The 12,101-nt window shown below is 32.3% G+C and overlaps 1 protein-coding gene across 1 annotated transcript in view; it reads right to left on the reverse strand.

The window, feature by feature from the left end:
- Positions 1 to 11,088, reverse strand: part of CNTN5 (contactin 5) — a 1,400,310-nt gene extending 1,389,222 nt beyond the window's left edge. Inside the window, exon 1 of the mRNA XM_027581317.2 lies at positions 10,766 to 11,088. The gene's annotated coding sequence lies outside the window, so the exon portion shown is untranslated. The remainder of the gene's footprint in view (positions 1 to 10,765) is intronic.
- Positions 11,089 to 12,101: the final 1,013 nt, after the last annotated feature.

Raw genomic sequence — 12,101 nt, forward strand, 5'->3', positions numbered from 1 at the left:
GTCAATTCAGTGTTAGGATAAAAAAACAGATGATGACAACAGTATTCATTTGATCAAGATTCTGACTTGTGCTAGCTGCTTTGTCATGTGGTTATCAGGCTGACAAAACACCAACAGAGCATATCATTTCTAATCTCACAAAAATATCTCAGAATTCTATTAAAAGTCATTCTTAGCATTCCATTCTTTATCAATGAATGGTTGGAAAAAAAGTTATAATTATCTTTTGTTATTGGAAAGTAATTCCTCTACGAAACAATGCCTCTTTAAATTACTCCTTAAAACAATGTATTATTTTTACCTAGGAGAAAAAAGCTAGACAAGAAGATATATTTATTTGTTATTTGAGTTTTCTTTTTCCTCATGAGAAAACTTGAATTACCCTAATGTGTTTGAAATAAAAGGCTAAAAGAAACTAATAATAGAGTTATTGCTTCATATAAAAAAATGGACTCAGACCATTTGCCTAAACATTAACTAAAGACAAACAACCAAATAGAGATTACATTTAGAAAAGGTAGTTAATTTGAAAATAAATCAAGATAGCTGTCTTAACGTTAAAACATCTATTGAAGTTCTCATATGTAGGAGACATTTGATCATCAGAGTATCTAAAGAAGAGAAGTAATGAGAACGAGAACACTGTCATTTCTTTCTTCTAAATAAATATTTATCAAAGCAACTATATATTTTTGAATAAATGGCATTTCAGTATTCAATCTGGCAAGATCAACCATGCATTTATATCTAAAGCCTATTATCTTATAAGACAAATACATGCAGAAAAGATAAAAAGACACCTTTGCTTCAGGTGAAATAGCAACTCTGGTCATTTTTTTTTTTTTAAGTATCTCATGATATGAATAGTTATTTAATCACTTCCTCATAGAACAGTGTAAAATTCCTTTCTATCAGCTCCCTCTCCTGTCAGCTTTGTGGCTTTTTCCACCTTCTTTTTTTCCTCAAAAATCAGTATAGTCTTATCACATTTTTTTTTTGAAAAGAGACTATTTTTTTGTGAGATTTATTTCTTCCAATTTTTTTACTGTATTAAGTTTTCTGCAATAGTAAAATAATCAGTAAATATTTGAGGAAGATTTTGACTGGATCTACATGTACAAAGCATATATATGTATATTTAAAGTGGCACATAATTCACCATATTAATCATAAAATGTGTTTACTTAATAACTTTTACTGTCACACTAGACAAGCCAAAATATTATAATATATCTAAATATCACTTGTAGGAAAAAAGTCTGTAAAATGTTTGAAAACTGAAATGAAATCTTTTTATATTTCCTGTAAAATCTATTGACAATTCACAGTTTAAAAGACTGCAGTTTCTATTTGTTTTGATGAGTTTGTGTTAGGCATAATATTTGCAGCATGAGCCACTTTCATAAAATTATTTTTTAAGTAACAAGACATACAATAAATGTGAAAAAAGAAAATCAGAGGAACATACCTTTTTCAAAGGAATATATCTATACCATTTTGCAATCACATGGCATTCAAAAAGAATAGCTGAACATCTCTCCTACCAAAATATAATCAATGCTCTAAATAATTCTGTACAAGGACATTAAAGACTTCCTTTGTCAGACAAAGCAAAGCACAATATAATAAAAAGACCCAAAACAGGAAATCTCTTTAAATATGTGCAAGTAAAATAAGACCATGAAAAGACAAGACAAGGAAATATCTCATTATCATCAAATTTACAAGCTTGTGCCAATGAAATAAGTGATTTTCCTTATATTTGGAAAACTGGACTAATCATACCTATGTGTATTTATACAAAATTCAAATGACTTTTCTCTTCGGATATTTCTTGAACCTAAGCATTAAAAATATGTAAGCAACCATACTTAAAGATATGTAGGAAATTATTTTGACTCCTAAATCTACATAGTTTTCTTTCTTTCTTACAAAAAAAAACTGTAAAATAGTAATTAATATCATTATTTTACAAGGAAAGAAACGGAAGCTTGGAAGGGTTTTTGGATTGCTCAGGGAAACACAGGGTAGTAGTAACAAGTCCATGCTCTTTCCACAGCCTCCCCAGATGCTATGAATGGGATCTCTTGTCTCATTATCTCTGTTTGGTGGAATCTGTCCTAGACTTAGCTGTCAACACCAACAATTCTGTTTCTTTCAATTTTTCCATTTATGAAAATCTCATAACACACACAATCATTGAATTACAGTGGATTAACAGCCCTCCTCCCAAAAATCCTTTATGTTTATTGATTTTAACTCTCTTGCTTCAGAGATTAATTAGCTGAGGAATTGACTTTCCCAATTCACAGTTAGGGGCAAAACTGGGGCTTGCCCTCATCTTAAATGCTATCTAATCTTGAAATGAACTGATTATCATCTTGGTTTTGAAGAGAATCCCAATTCTTTATGTGTCTCTCAGAATCCTTTACATCTCATTTGATATATTTTAACTTCTCTCTTTACATTAGAAAGTTTTTCTTTACATTTATTAATTTTCCTACTTCCTTCTATACATCTATCTTGCTTCTGCTTCTCTTCCCACCAACTGAAAAGGGTCTTTGCGAATACATAACTGAAACATCCTTCAAGTCTTAGTACTTCTCATTTTGTCCGGGGGATTCAGTTTAATCCATCCCTACAGTGACTATTTCTGTTCCTCCAATGTCTTCAGAATGTGTGACCATATCAATAATTAGGGTTACTAGTACATTTTCTTAAGTTTCTTATCAAGTTGTTTCTGGACTAACAATTTTCCACCTCTCCGTTGTCAGAGATCAAACCTCTCACTTCCTTTGTATTGCCAAAAGTAAGTGGTACTATGTACACTAATTTTGTAAGAAATGCCCTTCTAAGTAAATTACTTTAATAAAAGAGAAGATACACAAAATAATCTTTAACTGCCCATGGTCTATACATCTCAGTGTTGCTTTCCACATTCAGGACAGCATTGTGCCTCATATAAAAATAGAATATTTTATCTTACAATACATATTGGAGTGGAAACAAATTTTCTTCCCAGACTTAAGTTGTTGTAGTTTCTAGCACTGTCATTTTTGTCATTGAAAAGTAGATTGTTTTTCTTATATATTAATATTATCACAACTGCATGACACTGATTATCCTAATTTTGCATGTAAAGAAAGGTTAAGTAACTCTTCTAAGATTAAACAGCTAACAAGTTGTGGACCCACGACTGAACCTTTAAATTCAAACGTGAAATCCTCTAATCCCTACTGCCTTCCTATAGTAGATATTCTATTATAATGATCAAAATAATGTTTAAAAACATGTTTACTACTGCTCTGGTGCACTTTTATTACTATTACTATCTGGAAGGGGCTGTGTAACTAAAGCTGCATTAGCTTTGCAGTTAACCCAACCCCATAAAATAAGCTTTACAGCACCAATAATATTCTATACTTAATAACTGAAAGGAATCAAGCTAATTTATAATCACATATAAGAAAGGTATCTTTTCACAGCATTGAAGCAAACCACCTTCATTTTACCTCAGATTCAACTGTGTCATCAGAGACTAGATCGTTCCAAGTTACTAAAGTTAGCACTGTAATGAGATGTAGAAAAACACAGCATTAATTTAAAGTGGTTAGGTGAGTTTTGGAATCAAAGTTATTTCAAAATAACTTAGGCAGTAAGGAAGTAAATACAGCAATTAGAGAACCAAGGCTAGCATGAAGTACTCCAAGCTGGAAAGACTCAGTAGGAAAAAACTAACAGCAGTCTCCAAAGGAGAACATTTTGAACATTTGCATCTCAGCTGTATATAACTCTATCACTGCACATTTCACATTGAATTACATTTACCCTATGTGCTTATTTCCTCCACCAGCTCATAAACTATTTATTCCCCTTTCATATTCTTACTTAACTACAACTGCACACACTAGACCATTTGAGTGCATGAAATAATGTAGAAATGGCTTTAAATGTGAAGAAATGACTTTTTATTAATGCAACTTATTGGGGTATATACTAACAAGACCACCTTAAAAAATGAGAAACAAATAAATACAGTCATAACTTTTTAAACACAGTTAATATGGTAAACTTTCATAAAATCAATTCTGGATCATTTAACTTAAACCTTAAGTAACCACTCTTTCTTACTAAGGTTATTGTTTTTTGAAAATAATACTGAAGAAGTCAAAGTAAGATGAGGGTAAGTAAATATCCAAAGAAAGTAAAAATTCAAAGAATATTAAGGACCACTTATTCATTGGACTTAGAGAATATATTTTATATTTTCTACTAGTTATTTGCAAATTCTGGCTATATGCATAGAGTAAAAAAAAAATTCAGATTAGACATTAATCATTTTAGCCACAGTCGTTTACTTCATCTTTACTATACTCGTCAATGTTAAATATTCAGTATTCGAAGGAAACGAGAGTCTTAAAATATGAAGTCAGCCCATATGGACACACAAAAAAATTCTCTTGTCATATGTAACAATGAAAGGTTTGAGAGATAATGTTGTATCAGAAACCCAGCAATGTATAACTTGAATTTCACTATGTTCATTTTATAGTTTATGTTCAGTTCTTCTAGAGAAATTTTTTAGCTCATGGTCTATATATCTCAATATTGCTTTCCACAATGAGGACAGCACTGTGTTTCATTCAAAAATAGAATATTTAGGCAGACAGACAACTTAAAGCTTTTATCTTACAATACACATTGAGAGCGGTAACTAATTTTCTTCCCAGACTTAATTCTTTAAATAATTACATCACATTATTAAAATTAAGCAACAGATGAACTTTGGTTCAGACACAATGATAAACTAAGTACTATTACAGTCTCAAATTTGTTCTGTATTCACTTCCTTTAGTATTACAACAGTAAAACTAGAGATTTTATACAAGTTGATATTTGAATTCTAAAACTCCGAGGAATAGTGCCTATTTCTAGAGACTCATTTTCTGTTTCACATTTTATTAAATTCTCCCAAATCATTACCATCTTAAGGAAGCCCAAGATTTAAGTTTTATCCAAATTTGCCAATACATAGGAACATTTTCTCACTCACATTTCTCATTGACTTTCTATTTCATTTTAGTGTCCCATTAAACATGTATTACTGAAAAAAACAAAAATAAACAAAAAAAACCCCCAAAACTGCCAATTCAGGAGAAAAAAGTATTAACCACCACCACCACCACCACCAACAACAACAACAACAACATGGATAGTCCTTTATAGATATGTAGTGGAAAAAATTATTTACATTTCTTTTCTTACTTGAGTTCTTGGGTTTCTTAACAAAAACTATCGAAAATCTCCTGACTGTTGAGTGTACCCTACGTTCTTCGTGAAAAAGTTTATATCTAGCAATTATGTTTCCTCGATATTCAGTTCTTGGTTAAGAGAATATGGGTATAGCTGTTTCCTGTAAGTTAACATACTTCAATTTTAAATTTTCTAATCTTAAAAGACAATGTTTTACAGGTCATCAATAACAACAAGGAAATTATATATATGATGTCCTAATCTTGATTTAATAGATATAAAAATAATTAAGATTTTCATAGCAAAAAAAGTATAAACTATCAAAAGCTCTGACCCAGAAATTTAAAAGAAAAGGGTTCTAATTCTATCTTTTGCATTAAAAGTAATGTTGAACAGGTCACTTCACCTCTTTATATCTCTGTTTATTACTCTTTGTGATAATATGTATAAAAATACGAACTCTGTATGGCTCCTTCCAACATTAAATCATATTATTCTGTCACTTTTCCTAGGTGTCCTGATAATTTATACCATCAATGACTCATGAGATCTGTGGTTATTTTATTTCATTTTAATGATCATTAAATACTAATTAAATAAAAACTTATTTCTAGAAAACAAAGAATCTTCTTTAAATTCCTACTGTCACTCACCTGTGCCTTCCAATTAGTATTCATCTTAATCACCAAGATTTCATCTAATGCTGTCATTTCTGAGACTATAAAATACAACAGTATCTCAGCATATATAATTGAAAAATGAATTCTTATATAAAGTTGAAATGGGAGAACATAGGAGAATTAAAATAATATTTATATTTGGTTTATATTATATTTGGCTTAGCTTCAGAAAATGTCTTTATTACTTTTAAATAAGAAATTAAATATTCGAGGAAAGATGAAATTTTATATACTTACAATTTTTGACCCAATAAATACACCATTTCTCTACCAGTTTTCTCATAAATACAAACTCCTGAAACTAGTGAAATCTTTCTGAAAATACATTAAAAATATGTTTATAGCTCCAAACACATTAAAACTGTAATTACCCTGATATAGTATCTCTTTGAGTAAGAACCCTTAACCTTTTAGGTTCATAATGAATGTTTCTGCTAATATTATGATAAGAAGAGAATTTTAATACGCCTTTCATCACCTAAGTGATCAACATAATTTCTCTTCCTTAGCTCCCTATGCTATGGTTACTACTGGATCACAGTGGAAGATGAAATCATCTTCTTAAGCATTTAACAGCTCTAAGAATGATAAAGAGCAGATTCTTACCCAGCCCCATAAAATGTTTATTCAGATAGTTATACTTTTCCTGTTGATGGTCACAAAAGAGAGTTTTTGATCACTCATAAATAAAATACTTTCATTTGCCTCCTTGCCCAGATATACAATTGCTTAAATTTTGGATAAAGTTCGGATTAGTTACTTCAACCCTTAAGCATGTCCATATTTTAGAGTCACAAACTATAAAGGTATACTTGCAGGAAAGCTCATACAAAATAATATCTTATTTTCTATCAGAATTTCAACTTTTTTTCATCTATATAAATATAGGAAATATTCAGAACCATGATAGATATAAGAGAAAAAGTGCAAGTCCTGCTGGATCATTTAAGAGAAATCCACTTGCTAAAAATAAGTAAAAGTGGTATCCACAAGGAAGCAAGTTATTTAGGTCATTATGGATTTTTAAGGAATCACTGAGAAAACCAGGAAAAAAATCAATTTTACACCTGAGTTGTCAAATGCATCCAATGAAGCATTTTTGGAATTGTTTAAAAATGACAATGATCACAAGGAATTCCATCTTAAGAAACGCATGGGAAAAGAACAACCATACTTTCTAAAATTTCTCAAAAATGATAATTCTCACACAATTTTAGATTTGATTAAGAAATGGTGTATTCACTGATTTTTTGATGTCCATAAAAAGACATAACTTTGATTTTCCAGGATTACTTTATGGCCTATTGCCAGACTTCCAGTTTCCCTGGAAAACTAAAAAAAGAGCTTCCACAATTTTAAGTCTTATGAGCTGATGTTTAAGAAGGCTATAATGTCAAAAATACAATAACTAATACTGTGGAATGTGAAATTAAAGACCTGTGTTTTAATTTAAGGTATTTATCCAAATGAAAATGTTCTACATTTGGCTTATACATATATTTAAAATAGGTAAAACATACATGAAATTAAATACATGACCTTTTTCCAAATTCATGGGATTATAATTTAATACTGCCAAATAACTTTGATGGAAGAATTTAATTGTAAAACCATCTTCCTAGAAAGTAAACATATACAATAAAGCAGTTTAAAATTTTCTTTCATATCCACTCTATCAATGGAACACTACCACATTTGTTTTATTCATTCTTACTGAAAATAAATAACTAACAAACTGTTCAAGTGTCGGCAAAAAATATCAACTGATACTATCCTGTTCATCAGAACTCTCCTAACATTATACATTTGAATATCAAAAAAATCATAAAAAGGAGAAATTAATTGGGCATAGGTAGGGAGATGGAACATAGTTCATAATAGTTTTTAATCCTAAATATTATGTTAAGTAGTTTTATATACTTCATTACTTTTTAAAAAGTATCAATCTCTAATGCAGAATATTGATTACAAATGCTCAGAAAATAGACCTCTGCAAAGATTCTACTGCTTTGAGCTTCCGACCAGCCTCTTTCCTGCTATAAAGTGCTAAGAAGTTCATGTGACATATTAACACAACCTTATAACACTAATCTAAAAAATATCTTGTCAGAAATACATACCTTTCTTATTTTATGTTCGTATCTTCAGTAATAAAAAAGCGATAAATAAATCTGAGATCGCGAAGTCAGAGTTTTAAGACACCAAATTAAATAAATCTATGGACCTGTTGAAATTAAGACAAATTTCCAATCTCATAGTAAAATTTTAAGAAAATATATATTTAAAAAAACAGACAATTCAAAGACTATATAGTTAATCAAAATATGTGTGGCAGGATGGATTCAGCAAATCACATTTCAAACATCTTGGACTCATAAAATCCTAAATTCATTTTTGATGAATGGGGATTACTAAGTGCTTCTATAAGATTTGTTTTAGTCAATGAAACTTAAATGTCAAATTATCTTTACACTATTACAGCCATATAGGTGAATTTCTTTCTTTCCTTTTTTTTTTAATTCACAAAAATATACCTTTTGTTTTCTCTAGAAGTAAGACAAACTCCAAAATGACTTGGCCAGCATAGCATCCCCTTACTTTCTTCTTCTGGAATGCCCTCTACCCTTCACTGACACCCTCTGGTCCTTATCACTAAATCAGTTTTGAGAGTAAACCACACTCTAACCTAAAGGAGGTAAAGATTTTCTAAACTGTTAAATAAAAAATACATTTAAAGGAATAGATATTAGCCATTTTAATAAACATTTTAGTAAACAGTTTTACTTAATTGGGCCCATAAAATTGAAGTAAATGTGTACAAGCAACTAAGTTTTAATCATTTTATTAAATAAACATAGCCTATGCGTATGTTCATGATTTGATTTTAGTTAATCTTCCTAACCTAATAAAGATTTCAGACCACCTCATAAATGAAGGGTTGCTTTGGTAGGAAAACATTAAGGTATTTCAGCGATCCATTTAAAAAATTCCACAACTGTACTTTCCCAGATCTATTTCCAAATGTACTATGTGCTTCACAATTTATAGACAAAGTCTGACATTCAGTTAATCTATTGGGGTAAATATTCTTTTTTCTAACTTTGAGAATTCTTACTTTCTATTCAACTGTGTATGCATTCAAAGAAAAAATTAAAATTAGCACTTTTTCTCAGTTCTTAGTTTTCAGAAGTTTTAAACTTTAGAACAATTTAAAGTCTCCACGAACCCCTGGAAAAAAACATGATACTTATATTGTAATAAACATTTCACCAATTTTAAAATATTTGCATATTTCACATATGTTTTAATATCTCACCACACTCCACTTAAGTTATTTTCTTCAAATTCTGCTTCATTTTTTATGTCACATTTCCTTTATTTAACTTTTAACTTTGCATTTTGTGCTTTGTTTCCCTCCCTAGACTCAGCTGGTCTTTGTATGTAATATCTTTATTTTTTAATCATTTGCTTTATGTCACATATTCTTACATAGTCATATTGTTTTGGAGTTTTTTTCCAGTTGAGTCAGAGGAAACATAACCTGTCAAGTTTGATACTCAATATACTAGTCCACATAGAACTTATAATAATTTGAGTACGAAGTAGGAAAATATGCAAAGGAATATCCATAAGTTGCTTAAAATTGACTACAGGTCCTTTGAAAAAAAAATAATGACCTAGTCATTACTAATTCTTTTATGTTTAGGGTCACAACATTAATCAAACAGACCGTAGCTCTGTTACAGTTCAATAGGAATCAATTTTACCTACATTAATTTTTAAATTTGACCTACTATTTATTTATCTGTGTTTTTTTAATGCTAGTATCCTAATGAATATCTACTTCTTTCATCCTTTTTTCCACAGTTAAAATTAAGAATCAAGGTGGAAGTATGGTATCCCTAAATTATTTTGTTTTATCTTTTCAATTAGAAAAAAAATACAGATGGATTGAATATAGATAAGGCATTTCACATACACAACAGTTTAAAAGTTTTTGCTTCCAAATCTGCATTTAAATTACCACAATGTATTGTATTTTTCATGCTAAAGAGGTTATAAAAGTTTAAAATAATAATTCAAAAATAGTGAATCCTTGTTTTTCCAATAAAATGAAACTATTAAAACATTTTGAGATTGTCAGAGTAATTCTCAGCTTATTGTACACCATGTTCATGTTTATGCAAATTAATATTCTCTTCCACATTTTAATAAAAAGCTCAATAAGGATGTCTGACATATTTTTATATGCTTTAAAAATATCTGTCACATTCCTACACAACATTTAGAAAACACCACAGCATAACCCAAGATCCTGTTTTTCCTTGGTCTCTGGAACTTTATAGAACTCCACTTACAGAGCATCCCTCCTGAATTTTAACAAGTTATTGCACTGCCAGATGCCCAGTTATTGGGCTCTTTTCTCACAAATACATTGCTCAATCATAAGGCATACGTTCAGTATCTGTGAGCCACATCCTATTCTCTGAGCGTTTAGTCTCTTTTGTAGAAAAATTCTTACCCTCACCTAGCATTTATCACCTTGCTGTTTACTTGTAGGAATTGTTTACTCTTATTTTGGATGACATTATGAGATAAACAAATAGGGTATATTTACTCTTGCTTCAACTTTTCTGACATAAAATCCCAGCAGAGGAAAAAAAAAATGCATGTTAAAAAAAAAAGCTTTACGTTACAGTTTTTAAATTCTGGCAACATGGCAAGAAAAGATGGCTTTGCAGAAGCGAGTGTGTCAAAAATTGTAAGTGCCTGGGAGATGAAGTGCACAATCACAGAAAGCAGTCACTGGCAAAGGAATGCAAGCCACTTACCAATGAGATGCCAGACTCCCCTGTCCTTCTTCTGTGACTCTCAATTCCTGTCTCCCATCCTCCTGCCCGTCAGCACAGTTCAAATAGAGCAGTTCCTTGAGTCCTACTCAGCCTGTGGCAGAACAGAATTGCGGAGTTTTTAATCATTCAGAGGGAATCCTCCAGCTGGCTCTGCTTCTCCCTGAAGAGGGGACCCAGGTAACTCATCCTTTCCGCCCCGAGCTTTAATGGCACTTTGGCTGCTGCCTTCTCGCAGTTACGCGCCCCCACTCCGTAGTTGGTTATATTGGGAAGAAGGTGCGGCGCCTCCTCAGGCTGGTACGTTTGGGGCTCGAGTGTTTTCCTCCAATGCGTCCGCGCGCCCTGCGCCCCGCTCCTCTGACTGGCTGTGTCCTTCGCGGAGCGGTCCCTCGCCCCTCCCCGCTCGCCCGCGCTGTCGCTGTCGCCCGCGCCCTGCGCCTCACTGCCTTTCGCTGAAAAGGTTCATTTAGCATGTCCCCGGGCTGAAAGGTCTGCTTGCCTCCAGAAGGGTTTTATATGTTTCTCTAGTCGTCTCACTAGTCCACCGGTATTTCCCTTCGCGCCTAAGTAGGGAGGGCTTCCCCTCCCCCCTGCTTTTCTGCTCTGCAACCTTTCCAAATTTAACATTCATAGATTACAAAGCAAACGTGTTGGCTGGTGACTGCCCGGGAATCTCAGACAAGAGTTCCTTCCCTGCTCGCCGGCTGCTGTCTGTCTTGTTTCTGATTCCTACTCAGTCTCTTTTACCCCAGACAGCCGAGGCACCGACTGATGGGTTCACTTAGGTTGGCTGGGAGTGGACTTTTCACTTTGGATAATTCCTTACCTCCTGACTGGGAAGCACTTCTCTTTGTTCATACACTTGCGAGTTTTCTCTAAGGACAAGTAGGCTCTTTGACTTGTTATTTCTCCTTGATCCTCTCGCCCCCGTGTCAGTCCTGAATAAGCTAAGGAAATAGTCGGCTTAGTCAACCCTTTTTCTGAAATTTTATATCACAATGGATGTAATTGGAAAAATAACACAGGTAGTAAATCCACAGTGTGGCAGCTTTAGTGCTATTGTTCTATGAGCCCTTCCCTCTACTTTTCCTCTCTCAGTCTCTGAGTCTTTCTCAAATTCTCTTGATTCCTTTGATGTTGAGTGTTATAAAATTATATTACATTTCTTTTGCGATGTATTTCCATAGATAATGCAATTGGCACCTGTATTTAATGGAAAAGAAATCCCACACGCTGTTTTCTGTTTCTGTACGTCTATCTATGAAACTGTGCGAGAGCCTCAGGTCACACCCGGTGTCGGTCTGTGTCCGATTTT

Source organism: Zalophus californianus, chromosome 11 (genome assembly GCF_009762305.2).
Source record: "Zalophus californianus isolate mZalCal1 chromosome 11, mZalCal1.pri.v2, whole genome shotgun sequence".
NCBI lineage: Eukaryota > Metazoa > Chordata > Mammalia > Carnivora > Otariidae > Zalophus > Zalophus californianus.